A 27,364-nucleotide genomic window follows, 5' to 3' on the forward strand; every position below is an offset into this window, starting at 1 on the left:
TTTGGTTGGGGCATTTAATCTGTTTATGTTTAAGGTAATTATCAATCTGTATGTTCTTATTGCCATTTTGTTAATTGTTTTGGATTTGTTTTTGTAGGTCTTTTTTCTTAAAAAATAAAATTAGTATCTTACCGTATACCAAATAGGGTATTTGACTAATAATCAGTGACAATATAAATGTCCATCAACAGGAAAATGGATAAATGAATTTTGGGCTTCTCATGAAATGAAATACTTTACAGCAGTTAAAATGAATGTCCTAGAGCTATTTCTGCCTACCTGGATAGATATAAAAAATGTAATGTTGAGCAAAAAACCCCAACTTTATGCAGGGCCACCATTACATAAACTTTAAAACCAAATTTACAATACTGCATAATGTATATGGATGCATCAATATCTAGTAAACTTGTGGAAACATGCATAGGAATAATAAAAATTGAGTTTGTAATAGAAAAATGCCTGAGCTAGTGGCTGAATAGTTTAGATCTGGGTATTGCTTTGATCAACAAGAATTTATTGAAAACTTAATACATGCCCATTAGTGTCAGATTGTACCAACAAAGTTTTGTTAGGCAAGACTTTTGCAATTGGTAGCCTCTAAAATGTGAGGGGCCAATTGGAAGCTCTTTAAGGCATAGTCTCCTCTTCATGATTTATACACAGCTAATTTATATCGTGGATTATTGGAGTGAGCATGGTCTCTCTTTTCCACTGCTGACTGAATTCTGGGTTGCTGCTGGGGAACCAAGTGGTCAAGGCAAGATGCCTGGAAAGGTCTTTTAATGAGGGAGTGTCTGTGTTCCAGAGATAAATATAAACATTTGGGGGATTATATTCAATATGCTGTGTCTTGGAGGTTAAGAGTACAGGCTCTGTCCAAAATATACAAACAGCTCATACAACTCAATAACAAAAAAGCAAACAACCCAATCAGAAAAGAGGCAGAAGACCTAAATAGACATTTCTCCAAAGAAGACATACAGATGGCCAATAGGCACATGAAAAAATGCTTAACATCACTAATTATTAGAGAAATGCAAATCATAACTACAATGAGGTACCACCTTACACCAGTTAGAATGGCCATGATCAAAAATCTACAAAAAAAAAAAATATCTACAAATAACAAGTGCTGGAGAGGGTGTGGAGAAAAGGGAACCCTCCTACACTGTTGATGGCAATGTAAATTGGTATAGCCACTATGGAGAACAGCATGGAGGTTCCTCAAAAAACTAAAAATAGAGTTGCCATCTGATCCAGCAATCCTCTCCTGGGCATATATCCAGAGAAAAATAATTATATTATTTTCATATAATTTGAAAAGATATATGCACTCCAGTGTTCACAGCAGCGCTATTTACAATAGCCAAGACATGGAAGCAACCTAAATGTCCATTGACAGATGAATGCATAAAGAAGATGTGGTATATATACACAATGGAATATTACTCAGCCATAAAAAATAATAAAATAATGCTGTTTGCAGCAACATGGATGGACCTAGAGATAAATATACTAAGTGAAGTAAGTCAGAAAGAGAAAGACAAATACCATATGATATTACATATATGTGGAATCTAAAATATGATGCAGATGAACTTCTTTATGAATAGAAACAGACTCACAGATATAGAAAACAAACTTATGGTTACCAAAGAGGAAAGGGGAAGGAGAGGGATAAATTGGGAGTATGGGATTAACAGATACATATTATATAAGTAAAATCAGTAAACAATAAGGATTTACTGTGTAGCACAGGGAACTATATTCAATATCCTGTAATAAACCATAATGTAAAAGAATATGAAAAAAATACATATATATATGTATAACTGAATCACTTTGCTGTATGCCAGAAACTAACACAACATTGTAAATCAACTATACTTTAATTAAAAGAAAAAATAGTACAGGCTCTGTAGTCAGTCCACCCACCTGGATTCAAATCCTGGTTCTTCCACTTATAGCAGCAAGATCTTGAGCAACTCTTGGCCCCTCTGTTCCTTATCTGCAAAATGAGACTCAGTACCTTTCTCACAGGATTATTTAATGATTAAATGAATTAATACATACCCTAACCGTGCCTCTCACATAGTTAGCTATTATAAAAATAATTATTATAATTTTTCTCTCATTTATTCTTTCTTATTTCTCAAAAAGTAACTCATATTTGACTAAAATATTTGAATCCCTTACTCTGTATACCTTTGTTGTATATATGTCTCCTTAGTAGTTTAAGCTGAGAGTATATTTTTATTTATTTATTAAATATTTATTTATTTGGCTGCACTAGGTCTTAGCTGTAGCATGTGGGAACTTTGTTGCCACGTGCGGGATCTTCGTTGTGTCATGTGGGATCTTCAGTTGTGGCACGTGAACTCTTAGTTGCAGCATGTAGGATCTAGTTCCTCTACCAGGGATCAAACCCAGGCTCCCTGCATTGGGACCGCGGAGTCTTAGCCACTGGACCACCAGGGAAGTCCAAGAGTGTATTTTTAAAAGATAGCTTTTAGATACAAAAAAAAAGGGAGAACTATACCAATTTAGAGATTAATAGAAGAGCCCGTTTCTAGGAATTCCAGATGAGGACGTATTATAAAACTCTTAGAAGGATAGCCTTTAGAATATGCCTCTTCCTAGTTTAAAATTCTGAGTGGCTCCCCATCCGCCTCACCCCCTAGACTGAGCCCTCTTTAAGGCACATTCAAGATCCTTTCATTCTACTTCTCTCATCTTGCATACTCCCTCTCACCTTCTGTAAGTCAAGTGAACAAGTAAAGTGTGGATCAGAACGAATATGTCACCCTTAGTAGAAAAACTCCGAAGTTCCTGTTCTAGCCACAGGAAGTGCATAGCGATCCTTCATGTACATTAATTATATACTTATACTTCACATAGTGCAGCAAAGTTACTCTTAATTATTCACATATGAATTTTTTAGTTCAGCAGTTCTCAATCCTGACTGATCATTAGAATAACCTGGGGGGCTTTGAAAAATACATGTAACATCGCAAATATTATAGTAATATTTTTCTCCTCATTTAACAGTCCACAGTGGGTGTTTCGGTCGAAGAGCAGTTTTCTTCAACTGATGCTGCAGGGTGGTGCATCCTGGGCACGCAGGGGTTCCACCTCAGTCTCTCTCCCTGGTACCACCTGGTTTGCCGGAACTTTCTTCCCTTCCTCAGCAGAGTTTACCTCTTCTAAGTTCCATTTCTCCATAGAAATAGAATCTGGCTAATCTGATTAATTTGAGCTAATAATAATATTTTACATTTTATAAACACCATACATTGTTAGTATCAATGAAAATGTTAATTAACGTCTACTGAGTGTCTGGTATATGCCAAGTACCATGCTAGACACTTCGATTCACACTAGAATGTCAGCTCCCCAAAGACAGAGATTCTGGTCTGTTTGTTGACTGATGCATGCCAAGCACCTAGAATGGTGCTCACTAAATATTGGTTGAAAAAAATGAATAGATAATCTTAATAATAACATTGAAAGGCAGAATTATTATCCCCATTTCCCAGAGGAAAAATGTGAAGCTTAGATAAATGCTTTGCCCAAGGACATACACTTAAGTGGGAGCAGAGCCTAGAAGAATTCAGGCTCCAAAACCTACATTCCTTCGCACCTTTTCCCTTCCTCTGTGCCCCTTTCCCTTCCTGTTGCTTCTCCCCTTCCACTTTCCCCCATTTCCCTTGCTCTTTTCCTCCCCTCCTTTTTTCATTCCTCCTTCCCTTTTCCCTGCCCTTTTTTCTCTTCCTCATTCCCCTGTCCCTTTACTTACCTCTCTCCCTCTTTCTTTTCCTCTTTTTCTTCCTTCTCTTTTCCCTTCCAACATTTTCTTTTTCCCTTTCCCTTTACTCAGTTCCTCCTTTCCCTCTTCCTTTCTTATAACACTTACAAATACGGCATTTGCTTCTAGATTCTCATGGCACTCTTAGGTAAGCAGAGCAGTTACTCCTCATTTTACAGTTGAGGACTCTGAGAGAGGTTAATGCCTTGCCCGATTTCCCGTGGCTGTTAGTGGTGGGGCTTCAACCTATTTGTCTTCCCACTCGTCTGCTTAGCGCCTGTCCCACGGCACGCACTGCCTTGCGGGTATCAGTGGCTGCGATGGCAGATGGTGACACCTCTCCTCCAAAACATTCATTAGCTTCCAGCTGAGTGGAGTGGATTCTGAGGTAATTTAGGAACCAAAGCAGGTTTGTGAGGGAGACCATGGGGCAGGTGGGGCTTAGACTCTCCTCAGGTCCCGCCGTCTGCATGACAGTTACTCATAAGGCTGTCTCCTATGAAGGAGACTCCAAAGCTGATTTCAAAGCCCACCAATACATGGGAGCCCACACAGCATCAGAAACAGTGCCTCAGAATGGTGCCACTTTGGCGGGGGGCGGGGGAGTGGGGTGGTGGTATTTACTTATTTTAAATCACCACTTGAAGTCCCAGATAGATAAATGGTGCTGGCTCATTTTTACTGTGACACATCATCTTTTTGTTCAGTCTAGCTCATCTCTTGTACTATTCGTGATACTCTACAGCACACCACTAACATTTTAAAACCTGAATGGCACATTATTAAAGTGCTGACCAACTACAGCAGGTACTATCTACAGTTATGCCACACTTCTTGGGTGTTTTAAGACATTAAGCCAAGGGCCAGCACACCAACTAAAACAGGTCCTGAAGTATTTTGATCTTATATTAGTTAGGAAGCATACAAGATCCGGGTGTCTTTTTTCTTGTTGTTGTTATTGTCTCCCTCTATCCCCCAGCTTTATCAAGGTATAGTTGACAAATAAAATTGTAATATATTTAATTTGTACAATGTGATGATTTGCTATACATATACATTGTGAAATGATCACCACAATCAACTTAATTAACACATCTATCGCTTCACATGGTCACTGGGTTTTTGTTTTTTGGTTTCTTTGGTGAGAATGCATAAGGTCTATTGATACACTCTCAGCAGATTTCAAATATACAATACAGAATTATCAGCTATAGTCACCATGCTGTACATTACATCCTCAGAACTTACTCATCTTATAATTGAAAGTGTGTACCCTTTGATCAATACCTTCCCCAAGGCCCTGGCAACCACCATTCTATTCTCTATGAGTTAAAAAATTTTTTTTTCAGATTCCATTTATACCATACAGTATTTGTGTCTTTCTCAGGCTTGTTACATTTAGCATGATGCCCTCCAGGTTCATCTATGTTGTTACAAATGGCAGTATTTCCTTCCTTTTTATGGCTGAATGTATTTTATGTATATATATACATATATATATATATACACACACACACACACACACACACACACACACACACTCATATATGGAATGGGAGATATAAATCCCGTATATAGATATCTTCCATAGATTATATGTCTTCCACATTTTCTTTATCCTTTCATCTTTTGATGGACACTTAGGTTGTTTGTATATTTTGGCTATTGTGAGTAATGCTGAAATGAACATTGGAGGGCAGATATCTCTTTGAGATAGCGATTTCATTTCCTTCGGATATATACCCAGAAGTAGGATTTATGGATCATACGGTAGTTCTATTTTTAATTTTTTGAAGAACCTCCATACTGTTTTCCATAGTGGCAGTACCAGTTTACATTCCCACGAACAGTGTATAAGGGCTCCCTTTTCTCCACATTCTGGACAATATTTGTTATCTATTGTCTTTTTGATGACAGACATCCTAGTAGGTGTGAAGTGATATCTCATTGTGGTTTTGATTTACATTTTCCTGATTAGTGAGGTTGAACATCTTTCATATACCTTTTGGCCATTTGTATGTCTTCTTTGGAAAAGTGTCTATTCAGATCCTTTGCCCATTTTTAAATTGGATTGTTGTTTTGCTATGAGTTGTAAGAATTCTTTTATATTTTGGATATTAAACCTTTATTGGATATATGGTTTGCAAATATTTTCTTCTTTCTTGATTGTTTCCTTTGCTGTGCAGAAACTTTTTAGTTTGATGTAGTCTCATTTATTTTTGCTTTTGTTGTCTGTACTTTTGATGTTGTATCCAGAAAATTACCGCCAAGACCAATATCAAGGAGCTTTTCCCCTATATTTTCTTCTGAGAATTTTATGGTTTCAGGTCTTTTCCTTAAGTCTTCAATCCATTTTGAATTTATTTTTGTGTATGATATAAGATAAGGGCACAATTTCATTCTTCTGCATGTGGATATCCAGTTTTCCCAGCTCCACTTACTGAAGAGGCTATCTTTTCCCATTTTGTGTTCTTGGTGCCTTTGTTGAAAGTTAGTTGACCACATATGCATGGGTTTGTTTTGGGTCTCTCTATTCTGTTCCATTGATCTATGTGTTTTATTTTTATGCCAGTACCACACTGTTTTGCTTTCTATAGCCTTGTATGATAGTTTGAAATCAGGAAGTGTGATGCCTCCAGCTTTGTTCTTCTTGCTCAAGATTGCTTTAGTTATTTGTGATCTTTTTTGGTTCCATGCAAATTTTAGGGTTGTTTTTCTATTTCTGTAAAAAATGCACTGGCATTTTGATAGAGATTAAATTGAATCTGAAAATTGCTTTGAGTATTACGGACATTTTAACAATGTTATTTATTCTAATCCATGAATATGGGCTACCTTTCCATTTATGTGTGCCTTCATTAATTCCTTTCATCAATCAGTGTTTTATAATTTTCAGTGCACTGATCTCTCACCTTCCTGGGTTAAATTTACTACTAAGTATTTTATTCTTTTTGACTCCATTGTAAATAGGATTGTTTTCTTAATTTTTCTTTTGTTATAGGTATATAGAAACACAACTTAGTTTTGAGGAGCTGGGATCTTAATCTGTTTGGGCTGCTATAACAGAAATACCATAGACTGGGTAGTTTATAAAAAACAGACATTAATTTCACACAGTTGTGGAGTCTGGGAAGTCCAAGATCAAGGGGCTGGAAGATTCTGTGTTTGGTGAGAACCCACTTCCCGGTTCATAGACAATGCTCTTTGCTTTGTCCTCACATGGTAAAAGGGGTCAAGGGAGCTTTTTGGGGCCTCTTTTGTAAGGGCGCTAATCCCATTTATGAGCGATCCACCTTCATCACCTGGTCACTTCTCAAAAGTTCCATTTCTTGATACCATTACCTTGGGGGTTAGGATTTCAGCCTGTGAATTCTGGCGGGATACACATATTCAGTCCATAGCACCGAGCAAGCACTATAAACATAGAGCTAGGTAAAGCAATGCTTTTATTACTTGACTTTATTGTTTTGTATGTTATCTCAGTGTATTTATTATGGTGTATGTTCTTTTTGTGACATGTATACTTATGAATATTTTAGATTTACTTTTATGTTTGTGTCTGTGTAATCTTTTTCAAAAGAATTCCATGAAGCAATAATATTTTGTATTATGGTGAAATGTTTTTACAATAAATACATTTTGATAGAATGTTTAGACCAGCAGTAAATTAATACATTTGAAAGTAAAATATTATCACTGGCTAGAGTAAGAGGGAAATATTGGTATTATGTGCAAAAGCTCATTCTCATGTTTTCAAGTCAATATGTGTATGTGTTTATATGCATGTATATTTATGATTGACTGGTGGTTTGGGAGTTTCTAATTGCATGTCTTTAGCTGGCCAGGATCAAGTCTCTGAGTTTGACGAACTCATGTAAAGAAGCATTTACTAGGCAATGTACACGACAAGTGTTTGCTACACAACCTACTCTGCTCTGGAAGACTTAGTCTTTGCCCTGAAGATGCTTGAAGTTGTTTCCATGACAGACATGCGTCCAGTTAATGGAATATAAGGCAGCCTGATATAACGACTCAGATGTAAAGCAAAATGGATACTTGTAATCGGCTGAACATTTCAGCTCTCTTGTTTGTTTCATAGCACTCTAGCAAATGAAGATAACTTTACCAATGGTGTGTAACTCTGTACTTTATATAGAGCTGATTTTTAAGAGTACATTTACTAAATTGGATTATTCACTAAAAAAAATGTTTGTACCTTGTAAAACAAATCTCTTTTATCAGAGCTACTTGTAACTTTGATTTAGTGAGCCCTTTAACATATTATTTACTGTAGGAATTTTACATATGAAGGTATGATGTAATTTGTTTCTTTTCCATAGAAAAGAATCACTTTTTCTAACTAAAGTTATCTCAGGAAACTCCATATTTCTAGAATGCATTATGCTTATGCCAGGTTAGTTATTTTAATGTAAATGAGGGTTAGTTATTTTATTCATGATTTTTCTCAGGTAAGGGGAGGAATCTAGTTTTTTAAAAGACCGTGTGGGCTGAAAATGCTATGTTAATTAAAAGACTCAGTCGTAAATAACTTGAAACAGGTATCATGATCACTATTCCTTCTGTCTCTGATGACACATATTAAATGTTTGTTTGCTGGCTTGCGTTATCATTTTTGGTCAGATTTTCTTAGTAGCAAATTACTTTTTGTTATTTTAGGCAGCAAAAGGAAGGGGAAAAGATTTACACATGAAAGCCTTAGTAAAATCTTATAACATTTCAAACTCTGCTGTGATAAGGAGAAAGCTGTTAGGAAATTTTTCTTTGCCTGGAATGGAAACAATGTTACTTTAACAAAAAAGAAATTAAGAAGGACTTGTTAGGGGATTACTTATGCCTAGGAGTGCACTAAAGGTTATGGGGGAATCAAAAGTAGCGCAAGACATTGGTAGTACCCTAAAGAGCTGTTTACTTGAGTAGATAAGATTAAGACCTATGAAAAAATTGAGTACTACAACAGGAAAGCCCCAGAAATGCCAGTGCAAAGTTTAAACAGCACATAAACCCTCATCATATGTTGGTCCTGATATATATAGGTATTTCCTTTACCTATATAACTCAGCACAACTGGACTTCCACCGGCACATTAAAGCCACTTGGTTTTATGTCAAATGTTTTTGTTTGGCGTTAAATCTAGTGAAGCAGCAAACCATATTAACTCTAAAGTCGGGCAAGAGAAAATCTTAAATTCAGAAGATGACAGGGAGACCTTTGAACAGGTTGGGGCCAGTTTCTTTGGCGAAAATCACCCCAAGGTTTGCTTCAGGTTCCAAATTGAGGTGTTCAGTCAGGAGCTAATCCATCCTCCCTGGGCTTTTGGAGGCTTTTTGGCCTTTGCTGATGGGAATTTTGCCTGGGAAAGGACAGAGGAATGGGGCTTAAGCTGATTGGAGTATGTAGTCACTGTCAAGTCTGGGAATGTCCAGGAGAAAAGATGAATAATGCATTGCGCCTTCCTTGTGAGGGGGTCTTGCCAGCTCTGGCCCTGACCCTAACCCTTTGAGGGGTCTCACTGTTCAGTCTCATGCACCACTCCAGAGCCCAAGCTTTTTTTTTTTCTTCCAAGTACACTTCATGCTAATGGTGCCAATTTATGCCTTACACAGTTTCTTCAGTGATTGGATCAGTTAGGGCTCTGTTTACTGTGACTGAAACCCCAAAACATACTGGCTGAAGCAGAAAAGGGGCTTTTTGGCTCTTATAACCTACAGAGTCAGAGTAGGGCTGATTTCTGGCCCAAGCAGTGTCATCAGAACTCAGTTTCTTTTCTCTCAACTTATCTCAGCCCTCCCTCTGTTGGCTTAGACAGATTCTTCACTCATGAATACAAAATGGATGAGCTACTTCAGATTTGACACCCTTTCAAAACCAGGAGCCAACAGTGATTTCTTTAAAATGTCTCACTGTATCTTGTTGGCTTCAGTGGGGTCTCATATCATCTTTGAACTAATTTCTGTATGTCTGGGGATGGAACAAGCTTATTGGCTTAAGACTGAGCGGCATTCTGCATTCCTTGGTTGGATTCCCACCCAAAGCATATAAGTTAGAATGTGGAAGAGGTAATGTCTGAGAGGAAATAATAAATCCAAACATTAGCTAACTACAATAATAACTGAGCTTATTATTAATATTGTGGTTGCAAATTCTATTCTGATCACCCATGATTAACATCTGTGTGGTTATCTAAAAAAAGTAGAAGGGATGGTGTGCATTTGACAACAGTAAGAGCCACAAATGACCACTGTAATTTGGTGTCCAAATATTTTTGGCCAGCAAATGTTCTCAGAAAGTATATAGTGTACTGATTAAAACAGCATCTACAGCCAGCATGGGTATATGGTCATGTAGGCCTGTGGTTAGAGTGCTTGAGTATTTGTATATTTTGTGAATGAAGGTCAATTTTGAAGCCAGAATTCCAGAATTGGGCATTGTTGGTAAAGGATTAACTAAACCCCTTCTCCTTCTGCATAAGATTTCAACCTTTGGTTAATTCTGTAGCTCTGTTCTCCTGGAAACCTGAAAATAATAAAATGTCAACAGTATAGCCAAGTAACATTGCTTAGGGTAGAAATGACCCTTGGCTAGTAAGAATGGCCACCTGGAAGTAGGAGAGTTTCCTTGGCAAGGCCCTGACTCTGTTCTCCAAGAGGAGGTGTTTATGCATTCTGCCCATAGCCCTGGCTCTGTCCTCTGGGAGGACCCCTTGTTGAAGTGAGTAGTGAGGGGTAAGCCTGCATTGGTAGCTGTGCAGACCTTGTAAGCCATTTCCTAACCATCTTATTCCAGAGTCCAGAATCTTACTGGACCTACAGGCGAGAGCTGAATAGCCTCCCCTGACTGGGGTGAGTGGGCTGTTAACGACAATATTAACAAAGGTTCCGCTTTTGGTTTCCAAATGCTTTTATAAACATTAGTGCATGCAATCCTCAAAACAACACCACAAATTGAGGATTTGGAGGTAGTGAGAAAGGCCATTAGGAAATTCAAGGTGAATTACTACAGCCCCATTCACACAGCAAGAAAATACTTCATGACTTGCTTCTGCTTTATGGGTCCACTTTTTATTAGGCCATTTTGGGGGCCAGTAATTCAGCCACTTCAGGTTGTTAAAAGTCTGACTTGGCCTCAGAATTGATGAGACATCCATCTCTTCCCACCAAACCAATGACATTTTTCTGGCAAAGGAAACTCATACTGAGAAGCCATAATCAAGTCTGGAACACCTGATCCCACCCTCTTCTCTCCCTTTTATAGAACTGTAGATTTCAGTTATGGAAAGGCTTATAATATTGTTATAGAGCCATGACTTTCACTCCATCTTCCCCAGTGGCTGAGGGTTTCATCAGAGTGCCTTCAGAGGTCAGATCATAGCAGGTGAGATGGGGCATGGGGTTGAGAAGAGCTCGTCAAACTTGGCTCTGGGCTTCTTATCCCCTCTCACCCAGGGCAGCCCAGCTTTGGTCTGTATCATTAGAAGATAGGGTTCCACGACTAACAAAAAACTTGAAAACCATGGTTATTAGCTAAATCCATCATCTCTGCAGGTGAAAAACTTGAGGCCCAGAGAGGTTAATTGATTGACCTGACGTTACACAGATGCTCACTGGAGGAACTGGCATTAACACTTGGGTTTCCTGAATCCCAGATCAGTGCTCTTTACACTGGAGTGGCTGCCTGTTACTTCCCTTGGTGTGGCATGTGGCCTAAGATAAAGGGTGGGAGTCAGGCTCTGCGCATGACTGAAAGCATGGATGACTTGGGCAGGCAGCTTCACATCTTGCTCTTGGCCTCTCAATTCCTCATTAGGTGAAGCAAGAATAATCCTGGCTTTGCATCAGGGAGGGGATGCTCTGTGCATAGCTGATGGTGCACCCTGCTAGGATCTTGGCGTCTTTCAGGCATTTTATCAGCCCCCATTTACCAAGCCACTGCCTGAATTCCTTCTGCTATTTCATCTCCCCATCCCCCATGCTGCTGGTTAACAATGCCATTTAAAATCTCAAGTAGGAGGGGACGACATAATTGTCTCATTAGATTTGAGGGTTTTAGAGTGTTGTTCTTCCCCAGAGTTGTGCAGATAGAGTGGATGTATGTAGGTCAGCTTGATTCTCTCTCTATCCGTGGTCTGAGAGTATTAAATATGCAAGAGATGGCTGCTTTGTCCATGTCTCCTTCTCCCCAGTTCGCATCACATAATGTTTGTTTCTGCTCAGGAGTGGAAAGAAATGATTGCTTTAGATTTGCTTTTCTTTTACGAACTACAGAAATACCTCACTATGTCTTATCTAAATGTGGCTTTTCACACAGTTTCAGCTTTTGTGGGGGGAGGGCTGTGAGTAATTTCCTCCTGTGTGTCTCATTGCCCCATAGAGAGGAAAACAGAACCCCAATGTTTGGAATGCCAATGATTTGGAAGTTTCTAGCAGGTCTGCCATTTGTTCCAACTACCAGGTTTGGTCCCAGAAAAAGACTCTTGCATTTTGGCTCTGAGGGGTAGGGGTTCTCTGCATGTCAAAGGAAGGGGCCCGAGAAGTTGAAGGTGATGTGGTGTGCCCCCTAGATTCTAAACCTCCTTCCATGTGCCTATCCAATGCTCAAGTGAGAGCTGGGGCTAGTCTGCATGAGAAGGTTCTGTGTCACGTGTCATGTGTCTGGGTTGGTGTCCATCAGTGGAAATGATTAGGACAGACTTTGTTGGTAGGAGTTTGTCCATATTCTGAGAATTAAACCCTATTTTCTTTAGAATTAGAGTCACTTTCTCAGCTGTTTATATTCCATTTTTAATTTTTTTTTCTGTTCCTTGCTTTGTTCTTTTCGTCTTTGACAAATGAGAAAAATTCTTTTTAATAACTTTTTTAAAAAGTAATTGAAATGCTGTCCAGAGAGGAAAAAGTAATCAAATTGCGTAACAGAGAAACATTGTCCATTTGAGTTTTTATTTGTTTTAGCACTAAATCTAATTCCCCCCTCCCCTTTTTCTAAGTGTGTAACAACAAAGTAGGAGGTTATTTTTATTTTTTCCAAAATGACTTCAGGGAAATCCCTTTTAAACCTATGGATTTTAGCCCAATGAGGGATCCTCTTCCTTTGATCTAAATTTTGCATATTGTCTGTTTCTTACAGGGCTTCCGTATTGTCTCAGGCTCCACTGGAAATGCAGCAAGGATTCCTAGCACATCCCAGTTGCCATAGCAACAGCAGTCTTTCCCATAATGAGCTGCATCATCTGAACTGATGTCACAGCATCATGCAGCAGGTCAAACAAGGCATCTCCTAGTATTGCATCCTACAGATGTGCTGTAAACATCAAAAGAAGGCGGTGGGAGCAGGAGATGGTGAGTGTTAAATGTCTGGGCCTTAATTTTATGGCTGTTTTCTTGGTTAGTCGGTGTCTGCTAAGGCGGTGATGGGGGGATGTTGTCTGCTTAAAATGGACTAGGGAAAGAAGGGCTGTTTTACCTAAATCTGTTTTCAGGCTGCTGGGTTAAGACAAAGGCCTATAAGAGTCATAGAGGGATCAAAATATGTGGAATTATTCTTGTTCTATCTCTGCCTGTTATTTTTAGTGTTCTCATGGAATTTTTCATAAACATAAGATATTTTTCTGTTGCAAAACCCCAAATAGGCTCTAAATTGAGCAGTTCACAGTATTTAAAGATTGTAAAGATACCTATTTCTTTTTTATGGGGAGAGCTCATTGGTCTCCTATTTGTTCTTGTGATTTATGAAATATTAAGTGATTTACAGTATGAAATTCAGTATTTACCTCGGTTGGGTTTCAGTTTCTTCATGGCAAGGAACGAATGCTGAATAAGCATTTGACATAGCCCTGATGTGAAAGGGGATCTCTTGAATGTTCAAGACAGAATTTTTTAAAAACATGGAGACCCAAACAAAATGAAATTACTTGAGCCTATTGATTTACATGGTAGTCCTTTGACCCGTGTCCTTCATAGTTAGTTGAAAGACTGCCACAATATTTTTTCGTCTCTAGCTAGTCCTCAAAATAGCTGGAGTTATCTGCAGGCTGACTTGTAACAAGTCTCCTCTCTGCGGCAGTTGCAGTGAAAGGTAACCCTATGGAGAGCCTCTGCAAGTGGCAATGGTGTTGCTACCTCTTGCTTAACTTTAACCAGAATCTGATAAGATGAATAAATAGCAGAGTCCCCAGTGATGGTGGCGAATACAGATCTCTGGGCTCAGTCATAACCTCAACTCAATTCTGAAACTCTATGTAAACACGTATGGTGCTTATTTCAACTCCTAGCTCTGTCTTTAGGCCTCTTCATTATTATTATTATTTTTTTTCTAAAAATTATGACCTGACGTTATCAGATAAGGAGCAGCGAGTTGTCTTTTGTTTGGGGCAATGGATTTCCCCGGTGCAGCTGATTGCTACTAAGGGAAGGAAAGGAGGAGGTGCATGTCAGTCCAATGGATCAGTGTGTCCACTTGGGATCAGGGAGTGGTCTTTGGCTCAGTGCTGCCAAGCTGATAGTTTTTATTTGAAAAGTCGTACGGGAATGAATGGCAACCCTTGAGTTCCTCTTCTTTGAGGCTGTTTATTGAGCCTAAAAGACATGTATCACAGGAAGCAGGAAAAGCAATACCTCTTGCTAGCTTGGAGTGATTTGTTTTTTTTGTTGTTTTGTGGGTTTTTTTTGCACAGAGTCGAGCCTATTGGTCCCATTAGGCGCTAGCTGGGATGAAAGATCTTGGATTTAATTAGTTTGTTTATACACATCACACACATGCTGCTCTTGGTCCTTTAAGTTTATGTGCCTGACATGCAGCTGTTTGGGATGGGAGAGGTCAGCTCAGCCTGGCTTTATCGCAGGCACTTAGGAGCATGGGTTCATTGCCTGCTTTTTTTATGTCGTAAAATGTGAACAGAAAGCTCTGCTGGGACTTCTGGGTGTGAATACAGCTAAGTCAGAAGCTCTAAGGTGACAGGGAGGAGTGCTAGATGGTGATGGGGGAGGGGAAAGTGCATCTAGTGGCTAGATTATGGGTCTAGAGAAAATCACTCAGTGGCCATTGGAATTCATTTAAAGTATTACTTGCAAGGAAAAGCAATGAAGAAAGACTTGCTTTGGTAACATAAATTGCTAGGAATAAAAATAACCAAAGGTAGCATTTTAAGGAGTTTCCTATTTGCTTAATTTTTGTTTCTTTTGTCTAACAGTGCTCTCAGCTGCTTCATCATGGGTGATTTGTACCATTACTGGAAGTCGCAGAAGCCAGATTCCTTAAAGGCAATGATAGGAAAAGTGGAGTCATGCTTTGAGGGTGGGGAAGGCGCTGGAGGGTGTGGGCTGACGCAGTTATCTGGTATAATCTCCTTCCAGTTTAGAGGAGCCTGTGATCTCTCCTCACCTCTGCAAATGTTCAAAATGCTTTTGTAGTTCCCCAACTTTATGCTTTTGTGCTCTTTTTGCTCTAGGAGAACAAAGCCCTAGTAACGGGAGCTGTCATCCTGGGTGCTCGTTTTCTTTGCAGAGGGCCACAGCCTGTGCTGCTCTCTGATTAGCTGTGTGTCTTAATTACTGGCTAAGGCTATTTCAGTTGTCTTAGTTTAATATATCCCCAAGGGGTGGATGGGGTGTGTGTGTGTATGGGGGAAGGGAGAGATTGCTCTATGGCTTCATTTTGTGGTGTTTCACTGAAACTTTCTAGAATTCAGAGAATTTTGTTTCACAGTGATTAGTGAAAGATCATTAAGATCATATTTATTGTGTGGCCAAGTTTAGACCATGGAAGCCTGACAAGAAACTAACTTCTTCCATGCTTTTGGTTATGGCTTTCTTCACTGAATTACAAAGGTACAAAGAAGTTAATTCTTTGTAGATAACTAGGCCATGGTGGGGTGATAAAAAGAAAAATCATAGTAACAACCACAGCTCTTATTTATTCAATTCTTATTATGTAGTGGCACTGGACTAAACATTGTATGTAACTTATTCAGCCCTTATAATGACATTATGAGATAGAGAGTAACAATCTCATTTTATAGGAGGATTAAGTTATTATTATTTACATTTTACAGAAACTAAGTTTTAGCCAGGTTACCAAATTTGGCTAAGGTCATATAGTTAATAAGTTATTGGACCAGGATTCCAAATCAATGTGATTTGACTGTGATGCCCACCTGCTTACCCACAGTCATCTTAGTTTTATAACATCTTAACTGTGTATACCATAAGAGCAGTCGTCTTTACTCTATCAAACTCACCCCACCCTTCTCACTGTAATTGGAAAATCAGATTTCACACGTAGAATGAAATCTCATTTACAGCACTAAGATCCATTTTACTACAGGGATGAGCATGAATCTTGGTCAGATCCTACTCTGATCCCAGAGATTAAAGTAATGCAGACTTGATGCTCAGACCTTTTGCCAGTACCCTTGCTTGACATATCTTTCTAGCAGGATCTGAGGATGGGAAACGCTACACGAATGAGTGTGGGCACGATGGAGTTGTAATAAAAGCAGGTCTTACCTGAGTCAGTAATGATTCAAATTTGTTGTACCTGTCTTACCAGCTACATATGTAGTGCTCTGCTAACTTTAAGACATTTGAATTCCTTGCCAACACCAGCAAGGAACAGAAGAGTAGACTTCTCTTACAGTCAGGAAGGTGTAATCCATCTCATGGGTTAGGAAGATAAAAGAGAGTTATTTTGCTGAGTATTATCAGTGGCTGAATCTAAATGCTGCCTACCTCTGACAAAGTACAAGAATGACCGTCTCTGCAACATCCTGGAAGCCTTGTGTTTGAGGAGAGCTGCTATAGTCATCTCTGCATCATCTTGCCCATCCCCAGCTATCCACGCCCAGTGTCATTATTGGGCCATAAGGGCTGTTCTTTGTTTGACTGTGGGGCTAATGCACACACTGACAGCACATTGATATTGATTCCGGTATGATGAATACTTAGAAATATTATTCCACAGAGCTCATTAGCCATTACTAGGTTCTGGGAAGAAGTTAATCTTTGTCCCAGCCTGTTTCAATTAGGCCCAAGCTTGTGTCTGCATGAGCTACAGGAATTAGAGGCTGACCAGAAAGCAACGGAGTTGCTGGGTGCAGTGACCACAGGAGTTAGGCTCTATTTAGGGAATAAAAAAGCCAGTGGAATTTAGGGAAGTTGGTAGTCCTGCTACATGTCTCAGGTTTCCTTCTATTTCCAATCCTAGAACCAGGGAATGATAACTTGTTTTGATCCTATGTATTCAATTCAATTTAACACCTATTTACTGAGTATCTACTATGTGCCAGGCAATGTTAGGAACATAGCAGTGGGACAAGACAGATGCAGATCTCTTACCCCACTGCATTCTAGCGGCAGGGGTGGAGGTGCGGAGATAAAAATAAACAGATAAATTTACAGTGGAATAATTTATTCTCTTTGATGCTGTAATACTATTTCCATTTACTTCTATTCCAGAGATACACCCATTATCTCTGCACATATGCATATATGGTCTACATGTGGAGGTAAAATTGCTGCATTGAATAATAGGTTTGGTTTTTCTCTTACTTTTTTATATAACATTCATTTTTATTTAACAGCTGCCTTCATTAGATAGTCATTGAAAAGAGGTTCACTGTAAGCAAGAAATAGGTGCGGGAAAGAGGTTGAGCATCTAGAATTTTTTTATATCAAACTTTCAATACAAATTAAAAAATAAAAATTATTTTGTTCCAGTCAGCAAAGAAAAATAAACTGTGGGCACATCAGACTAGGAAAGAGGAAATGCAATGTTAAGTGAAAAAAAAGGGGAGCAGTGTGAACTAGCAGAATAGTTCAGTCCAAACTTTTTAAAGATCCTGGAGTTGTTTTCATTTTTCTACCTTGACAGGCTTAAGCCCTGTGATTTTTGCTTGATTTCCATAGAGCATCTCCATCACTTTGGCTTTGGTGGAGCCAAGTAGCTTTGGTTTTTTCTTCTTGAGTTTGGATTAGAATCTTGCTGGGTGTGAACAAAGCCAATTTGGTGATTAGCATTTTGTTTTATTAAGCTATTCTGAAAAGTATAATTGTAATTAAACAAAAAGCACATGTCTGTCTCAATTGACATAAACCTGACGTATGGAAATATGAAATGTATATGACAGATCAGTTTAAGGAGTTTTTTTCATTTTTATGAAAGATATTTTTAATCTTTAAAAACTGTCCAGTAAGCCCTCTAAATGGAACATTCCAGCTAGCATGCTGGTAGAGGTATGTGCCAGTCACCTCCAGCTACAAGCAGCCTATTTATTCACCCTAGTATGCCTTACAAACGTCACTTTAAATGGGAAGCATTTGTCTAAACAATCATATTAACTAATGTATTCAAAACTATGATTGTGGGACTTCCCTGGTGGTCCAGTGGTAGAGTCTAGTCTGTCTTACAATGGAGGGGATGTGGGTTCGATCCCTGGTCGGGGAACTAAGATCCCACATGTTGTGGGGCAACTAAGCCCGTGAACTGCAACTACAGAGGCCACGTGCTCTGGAGCCTGTGCGCCACAGCTACGGAGCCCACGCACCACAACTAGAGAGGAGCCCATGTGCCACAATGAAGACCTGACATAGCCAAAAAATTAAATAAATAAATAAATAAACATGAACAAAAAACAAAACTATGATTATATATTTTTAAGTGTTATTTATTTATTTTCCTTATTTGTTTTTGTTTTTGTTTTTTGGCTGCCTTGGGTCTTAGTTGCAGCACTCGGGATCTTTGTTGAGGCGTGCGGGATCTTTTTGTTACAGAGCGCGGTCTGCTCGGGCTTTTCTCTAGTTGTGGCGTGTGGGTTTTCTTTCTGTAGTTGTGGCGCGTGGGCTCCAGGGCACGTGGGCTCTGTAGTTTGTGGCACGCGGGCTTAGTTACCCTGCAGCATGTGGGATCTTAGTTCCCCGACCAGGGATCAAACCTGCGTCTCCTGCATTGGAAGATGGATTCTTTACCGCTGGACCACCAGGGAAGCCCCTCAAAACTATGACGCGTGTGTGAAGGATGTCTGACTTGTGACAATCACTTGTGGATTGACTGTTCCTCTTTGATGGCAATTGCACATACCCAACTCTATAGATGGGCCATGAATGGGAAGGTTTTTCAGGGGAGTATCACTTTTTATAGAACTTTGGCTATAGCAACAGACTTTTAGGTATTTTGAATTAATAGGGCTGAAGATTTCATTTCCACAAGCACATACCTATCAACAACTGAATCCCCCAGTTGGTTTTAAGACTTGGTGAAGACAAAGGAGAGACTTCTTCCCTTGTAAGCCACCAGCCATGTTTTTCTCTGTTCTTTAGCTGTAGGGCATGCTCCAAACTCTTCCAGCCATCTTGCATTTGTTTGCTTTGAGTCACAAGGGGAAGTGGGAAGAGAATGTAGAACCTTTAGAGCAGGGTCTCAAACTGGGTGATTCCTGAGCTTGTTTTGTATAGCTGCAGGGCAGGCTTCATGGGCTGGCAACCTATGTCGCAGCATAGGGCCCTGCGCTGAGAGGGGTCCACACCTGGTTTAATGCTCTGCTATTGCCAGCTTGCAATTCTTAGTAATTTTTGAGCAAGGGGTTCTTCATTTTTATTTTACACTGGACCCTGCAAGTTACCTAGGCAGTTTTGTATGGCCCTTTTGATATAAAAAATTGACACACAAATCTGAGTTTTAAGCTTCTCTTTAAGAATTAGATCATGTGGCTCACTTGGCAAGAGTTGACTGCCTTAGATGGAGCAGTGTTCTCCAGTTCATCACGGTCTCCCCGCTACTCCCATCCATTTACCCCCACTGCTGCTGCTTGAACCCTGTGGGTATTTGAGTTTGAGACTTCTATTCCAGAATAATTCAAATGGCAATTGTAGAGCTTAAAAAAAACAGAAGGACCATTGTCAAACAACCCAGAGAAAAGATGCCATGCATAGTAATTTAGAAGCATCCATGGTGATTCACCACCATGCACAGTAGTTCAGTGGCATTTCTTTTATAGGCAATGGGGGGACATGTTACATTGTACCTGAAGATATTTGATAGGTCAGGATTATTTGTCACCACCACTGCTTTCAGGGGAGAAATCAAATGTTCTTTGCAAAGCAAGCTAATTAACCGTCCTGTTGGTTCATTGTTTGTATTAATTTTCCCGCCCTTTGTTTACTACTTGATTACTTTTATCCCCTGCTTTGTTTAACTTTATTTAAATTACACAACATTTTTATGCTGGCTGGGTATTTTTTTAGCGCTGTTTTTTTCCCTCTATTCTTTCTTTCCAGGAGGCTAGGGGCCTATAATTTGAGATTATATTACTGTAGGAAGAGTTCACTTTTTTTTAGTTAAAAAGGGAATTGCAGTCAATATTTATAATGAACCCTTCTCCAGCAAGGGAGCTCCAGCCATGCTAATGTTAATGTTCATAAGTCCAGATCTGCCATTACTATTTATAATAATGAGATGCTGGTGACAGACTCCTGGACCTTATAGTAGGTGAAGCATTCTCACCCATCATGTCACAGTGAAAAGATACTGTATTAATCTACAGATGTGCAGAGAAATGTTAGAGAATTAACATGAATGATGGTATTTGCTGCACTGGAAAAAGGTTAATTTTTTGGCCGTGTGACAGTAAACAAGGACCTGACAAATCCATGAGGGGCTTTTGTCACATCTTAGAGATGGAGTCTTCTCTAAGGATCAAGCCCCAAGGACTCACAGCTTTACTCTGTACCCTGTAACAATCCTAATGCCCACCATGTCCACCACTGTACAAGCTGTAAAGCCAGCTGTTTCAGATAATTTCATCAGCAGTCAACAATCAACAGATGTGTCAAATGTCTACCATGTGCAAGACCATGTGCTGAAGAAACACTTTACCAATTAGGACAACCAAAGGCAAGCACATGTATATTACTTGGAGAGCTTGTCATAGATTTAACACTGTGTTGTCTGGGCTCTGCTTATAGACAATTCTGATTAGTTCTCCCCTTGCTCTAGAGGTACTCTGAGATGGGGCTCCAGGTATGTCTGGGGCTGCCATCTCATCTTCTATTCTTTTCATTCAATTCCTTGATTTAAATGTTTTTTCTTAAATAACTCATTACGTTTTCTGGCCCACTCAGAATCTTTGTTTCCCACCCACTCTCAGCTTTTTCAATTTTTAGTGCTCATCCTTTGTTTCTATCCCATCAGTCTCCAATCACTGTAACCTTCTGGGATAGCTGTGAATCCACCAAAATCCTCCCCACCAGCAGCCCCCCAGGCCCCCATCTTCCCTGCTACTGTTTATTCCCATTATATTAGCATAAAAATAGCCCATCTAAAACCAAGTGACACTTTACCTCCCCTTCTGAAGTAATCTGCTTACATTTAGCTTTAAATATTTAATTCAAATATTGCACTGTATTTAACCTGTTCTTTGTTTTGCTGTGAATTAAAAGAGAATGAGTCTAAAACGCATATTAGTCACTCTTCCAGGCAATCTATGTGGGGCATCAACTAGAAATTACCAAAATAGCAGGGCCTTATGTGGTAGAAGACTACATGCAAAATTAAAACAGGTGTACAAATGTAGTTAAAAATTTTTGTCCTTCAGTGTTATTACTACATTGCATTTTCAATTAAAAATAAATAAAAATGGGGGGAGGGGATGGTGAGAAGGTAGGCATCACAGCAAGCCTCCAGAGAGAAACACATTTCTTCAGCCTTGGCTAGGAGTGGCATGCAGCTTATAGAACACTGAGAATATCTGTCTCAGAAGAGCAGCTGCTTGAAAAGAAAGAACAGACCTAAAAATAATGGTAAAAAATAAAAACAACCACAAAACAGGCATGATTGCTCAGAGAACTAATAATCAGATTGGTGAATTAAAATATTAGAGTTTTCACTAATTTAGTATTAAATAATTGATAACATGATTTTTAAGCATTTGAATTTTGACTAAACTGAAAATGATTATGCTAAGAGACAGAGGACCAAGAAAAAGGTAATGTAACCAGCTTAAGAAGAGACATGTTTCACCATGTTATTTTTTACTTAGAGAGTTTTTCCTTTTGGTCCTTGCTCTGGTTAGTATTATTAGGTTTATTTGTTGTGAAGGTGAATAAACCCACATATTTTGTTTTAATTAAAAAATATATTTTCTTTAAGAAAATAACAAAAATCATGGTCTCTGGCATGATGTTTTTTTCTGGTTCTCAGATGCTAGATCTTAACTCCATCCTTTTGTAATTACTACTTACGCTTAATACCCAAACACAAAGTAGTAAAATGAGTGCTGTCAACCAGTCTGAGGGGAAAACAAAATGCTCCTTTTCAGAGATACTCTAGAATCTCAGGTAGTGGTGGAAAGGCCACATTACCAAATTTAAAGTGAATTTTTGCAATGGCTTGTACCAAATGAGAGATCTCTATTCTGGATTTTGGAATCCTAAAATCCAACAATTTACACATATGTATGTAGACTGATATTCTCTGTGCAGGAGATTAGTGGTGGGGGAGTTGGGGGGGGGGGGGGGGGGGTGGTCCCAAGAAGGAAGCAATAGCTTGCTTCCCTTTTGACTCGTTTGATCTCCTGACACCCTAAACCTAAACAGTAAACAAGAACAGAGCCTGGCAGGGTGGGTTTTGGAGCCAGGCATATTTACATTTGAATCAGCTCTAACATAAGATGATAAGATCTGTGATTTCGAGTTTTTTAGAGTGTCATTTTCCCCATATGTAAAATGAGGAGAATATCCATTTTACAGAATGACATGAAGTAAGTATTTTTATGTAAAGTTACTAGCACAGAGCAGGCATTTGATAAATAAAAGTTATTAGTGTTTCGCTATTCACAAGTAGTGGGGTAAGATTATTACTCCCCCAAGAAGAAATTTAATTTCTCAACTTCAACCCTGAAACCAGTGAAATACTTTTCAGAGCTTTTATTAATGGAAAGAAAACCCCTTTAATATATTTTAAATGCTATAATATATTTTAAAGGCACATATATTATATCACATAATTTCTTTTTCCTGCTTAATTTTTCTCCATGGCATTTATCACCATCTGCAAACTACACATTTTACCATATTGTTTGCCTCCCCTTAGTACAAAGCAAGTTGCACGAGGGCAGAGATTTTTGTCTAATTTTTTTTTAACATCTTTATTGGAGTATAATTGCTTTACAATGGTGTGTTAGTTTCTGCTTTATAACAAAGTGAATCAGCTATACATATACATATGTTCCCATATCTCTTCCCTCTTAGGTCTCCCTCCCTCCCACCCTCCCTATCCCACCCCTCTAGGTGGTCAGAAAGCACCAAGCTGATCTCCCTGTGCTATGCGGCGGCTTCCCACTAGCTATCTATTTTACATTTGGTAGTGTATATATGTCCATGCCACTCTCTCACTTTGTCACAGCTTACCCTTCCCCCTCCCCCTATCCTCAAGTCCATTCTCTAGTAGGTCTGTGTCTTTATTCCCGTCTTGCCCCTAGTTTCTTCATGACCTTTTTTTTTTCTTAGATTCCACATATATGTGTTAGCATACGGTGTTTGTTTTCTCTTTCTGACTTACTTCACTCGTATGACAGACTCTAGGTCCATCCACCTCACTACAAATATCTCAATTTCGTTTCTTTTTATGGCTGAGTAATATTCCATTGTATATATGTGCCACATCTTCTTTATCCATTCATCCGTTGATGGACACTTAGGTTGCTTCCATGTCCTGGCTATTGTAAATAGAGCTGTAATGAACATTTTGGTACATGACTCTTTTTGAATTACGGTTTTCTCAGGGTATATGCCCAGTAGTGGGATTGCTGGGTCGTGTATGGTAGTTCTATTTGTAGTTTTTTAAGGAACCTCCATACTGTTCTCCATAGTGGCTGTATCAATTTACATTCCCACCAACAGTGTAAAAGTGTTCCCTTTTCTCCACACCCTCTCCAGCATTTATTGTTTCTAGATTTTTTGATGATGGCCATTCTGACTGGTATGAGGTGATACCTCATTGTAGTTTTGATTTGCATTTCTCTAATGATAAATGATGTTGAGCATTCTTTCATGTGTTCGTTGGCAATCTGTATATCTTCTTTGGAGAAATGTCTATTTAGGTCTTCGGGCCATTTTTGGATTGGGTTGTTTGTTTTTTTGTTATTGAGCTGCATGAGCTGCTTGTAAATTTTTGAGATTAATCCTTTGTCAGTTGCTTCATTTGCAAATATTTTCTCCCATTCTGAGGGTTGTCTTTTGGTCTTGTTTATGGTTTCCTTTGCTGTGCAAAAGCTTTGAAGTTTCATTAGGTTCCATTTGTTTATTTTTGTTTTTATTTCCATTTCTCTAGGAGGTGGGTCAAAAAGGATCTGGCTATGATTTGTGTCATAGAGTGTTCTGCCTATGTTTTCCTCTAAGAGTTTGATAGTGTCTGGCCTTACATTTAGGTCTTTAATCCATTTTGAGTTTATTTTTGTGTATGGTGTTAGGGAGTGTTCTAATTTCATTCTTTTACATTAGCTGTCCAGTTTTCCCAGCACCGCTTATTGAAGAGGCTGTCCTTTCTCCACTGTATATTCTTGCCTCCTTTCTATTTTGTTCGTTGATGTTTCCTTAGCTCCTAGAATAGTGTCTGGCATGTGGTGGGGCTCGGTAAATTCTTGTTGCACGAATGAGCGAATCCACATAACCCTGTGAGAGAGGCAACTTGATTGTATTCAGTATGTAGAAAATGAATTCTCTTTTTCAGTGATGGTTTTCAAGGTTCTGAACACCTTTGAGTGATTCTTGCTATTCCAGATAGCATGTCAGGAAGCCCTTCTGGCTGATGGTTAAGCCATCATACACCATCCAGTATTCTAAATTCTTCCATTGAAAGCAGGGATATTGACCAGGCAGCTCTGATGGGCTTCTCCTCTCCATGGGGTTTCTAAGAGGGAGCTGGAGTTTCCTTGGTCATTTGAAAGATACATTGATTCTTCTACCAGTGGTTGTCTCTTTCTATCTCTTTAGTGAATTTGAGACTCCTTCAGTATCACTTATTTATTCTCCTTGAAATTATGAATTCTGAGCTGTAAATCTCAGATTGATTGATGGATTGGTGGCTTTCAAAGGAATCTTCAAGGAAAGCACCAGATAGGGAGAATAAGCCATGGCAGTCAACCCTTTCCTATTGCTATAAAAATGCTCTAATGAGAAATAAAGCAAAGCACAGGTACATAACAATACTCTTGCTTGGTCAGAAGAACATACCACTTCATAAATGAAGGAAATAATTAAGATAGCCAATTTCTGCTATATATTTTGAATTAGAGGCAAACTATCTTTTAACAGTGGATATCTATAGCTGAATTTTGTACCAAAGGCATATTCTAAATGTCATGCTTTTGAACTATTTCTCAGCCAACAGGTGTGAGATTTTTTTCTTGAAATTCAAACCATTTTGACAGCATCCTATTTTTAGAATGCCTTCCTCTTTTAAAAGGCAAAACAACATCCAAAAGCAATTAGAAAAACATCTTGAGAGAAGGCAGTGTTCTTGTTATACCATAATAATAATGGGCTGAATAAGAAAATATAATGCTGTTAAATTTATAGTTCACAATGTTTTCATTAATTTTATTTTTAAAAATTTTATATATTTTTGGCTGCATTGGGTCTTTGTTGCTGCGCAAGGGCTTTCTCTAGTTGCGGTGAGTGGGGGCTCCTCTTCGTTGTGGTGTGCAGGCTTCTCATTGCAGTGGCTTCCCCTGTTGTGGAGCATGGGCTCTAGGTGTGTGGACTTCAGTAGTTGTGGCACACGGGCTCGGTAGTTGTGGCTTGCAGGCTCTAGAGTGCAGGCTCAGTAGTTGTGGTGCACGGGCTTAGTTGCTCCAAGGCATGTGGGATCTTCCTGGACCAGGACTTGAACCCGTGTTCCCTGCATTGGCAGGCGGTTTCTTAACCTCTGCGCCACCAGGGAAGTCCTATATAGTGTTTTTATTTTATGGTTATGAAACATTTTTAATATATTTACTTTTAGCAACCTCATCATGCTATAGGATAAAAATTATGCCTTATGAAAGTTTCCTTACAGCTGCAATACATGCCATGGCCAGTTGCAGTACACAAAGACATTACTGTGTTCAAATAGCATGCTATTTTGATCTATTTCAAAGAGCCCTGGACTGGAAGTCAGGAACCTGAGTTTTAATTCCTGCTAATATAATCTTTCTGAATTGTAGTTTCCTCCACAGTAAAACAAAAGGTTAAAATAACTGATTTCTGTTTCCTTTTATCTCTGATATTTTATGCCTCACTTAAAGGGTTCTCCCTGTCTTTCAATTGTTCAGCTTTGTCATTTTTCCAAAATGATATTCCATTAGAATATTTTAAACTTGCTTAATTCCCTCATATAGATGAAAACATATTTCAGTTTATACACCATTTAAATTTCACACTTGTGTGTTTCATTAGCTTGTGTTTCACAGTACTCTTGCTGGTTAACCTATAGTCGATACATAAGTTTTCACTTAAACTAACAAATTACTGTCTTTCACAACAAACTTAAAAATTTTTTTTCCAGTTTTATTGAGAAATAATTGACATACATCTCTGTATTAGTTTAAGACGTAGAACATGATGGTTTGATTTGTATATATTGTGAAATAATCACTACAGTAGGTTCAGCTAACATCTGTCTTCTCATATAGATACAATAAAAAAAGAAGAAGAAAGGAAAAAAATTTTCTTCTTGTGATGAGAACTCCTAGGATTTACTCTCTTAACTTTCCTATATATCATACAGCAATGTTGGCTATAGTTGTCATGTTGTACATTACATCCCTGGTACTTATTTGTCTAATAACTGGACATTTGTACCTTTTGACCACCCTCCTCCAATTCCCTCTCTTCTTACCCCCCTCACAACAAACTTTTAAACAGTTCCCTTATCTTGCAAATTCAAATATTTTCTATTTATTCTTTCTCCCTTTTAGCCATAACATGTATTTTCTGTTAATGAGTTGAGTGAAATATTTGGTGCTCCTCTACCCTTTCTATTGGGTGTGGAATTTCTTTAGAAACTCACACTGCTGCTCCAGACATTTCCCCCAAATACCTGTGTATGTGCTTTTATAAGGTCAAACCATGTGGAATTCCCATTTTCGTAGGTCAAAAATGGCCAGATATTTGCAATTTCATGTGGTTCAACCTAATAATTTGTTATTATCATAACAATATCTTTACTATCTTTATAATGCAGTGATGAAGTCAGTCCCTAAATGAGTTAGGGAAGTAGTGCAAAGAGCACCGCAGGGGCTTTAATGAAAGACACATCAGGGATTGAATTCTGCTTTTCTGCTACCAACGATGTGCCTTGGTCAAGTTGCTCAACTTTGCTGAGCTTCCATTTCATTTGTAAAATGGAAATGCTGATGCCTGCCTCATGGGCTTGCTGAGCAGAATGCTCATGGCTCCTAGAATGGTGCCTGATACATGCTTCAAACTCAGTAATGGTCACGATGTTGTTACTAGTAAACCATCGTTGTACTCCCGCAATGATAAATATCTAAACGTTTAGCTAGAAAAACAA

The 27,364-nt window shown here is 38.8% G+C and overlaps 1 protein-coding gene across 4 annotated transcripts in view; it reads left to right on the forward strand.

Moving 5' to 3' along the window:
* The window catches only part of AKAP6 (A-kinase anchoring protein 6), a 598,070-nt gene that overhangs the window by 94,517 nt on the left and 476,189 nt on the right, over positions 1 to 27,364 (forward strand). For all 4 annotated transcript variants that reach the window (XM_029238347.1, XM_029238344.1, XM_029238345.1 and 1 more), the window contains one exon: positions 12,950 to 13,161. The gene's annotated coding sequence lies outside the window, so the exon portion shown is untranslated. The remainder of the gene's footprint in view (positions 1 to 12,949; positions 13,162 to 27,364) is intronic.

Source organism: Monodon monoceros, unplaced genomic scaffold (genome assembly GCF_005190385.1).
Source record: "Monodon monoceros isolate NGI ecotype Baffin Bay Population unplaced genomic scaffold, NGI_Narwhal_1 Super_Scaffold_21, whole genome shotgun sequence".
Taxonomy (NCBI): domain Eukaryota; kingdom Metazoa; phylum Chordata; class Mammalia; order Artiodactyla; family Monodontidae; genus Monodon; species Monodon monoceros.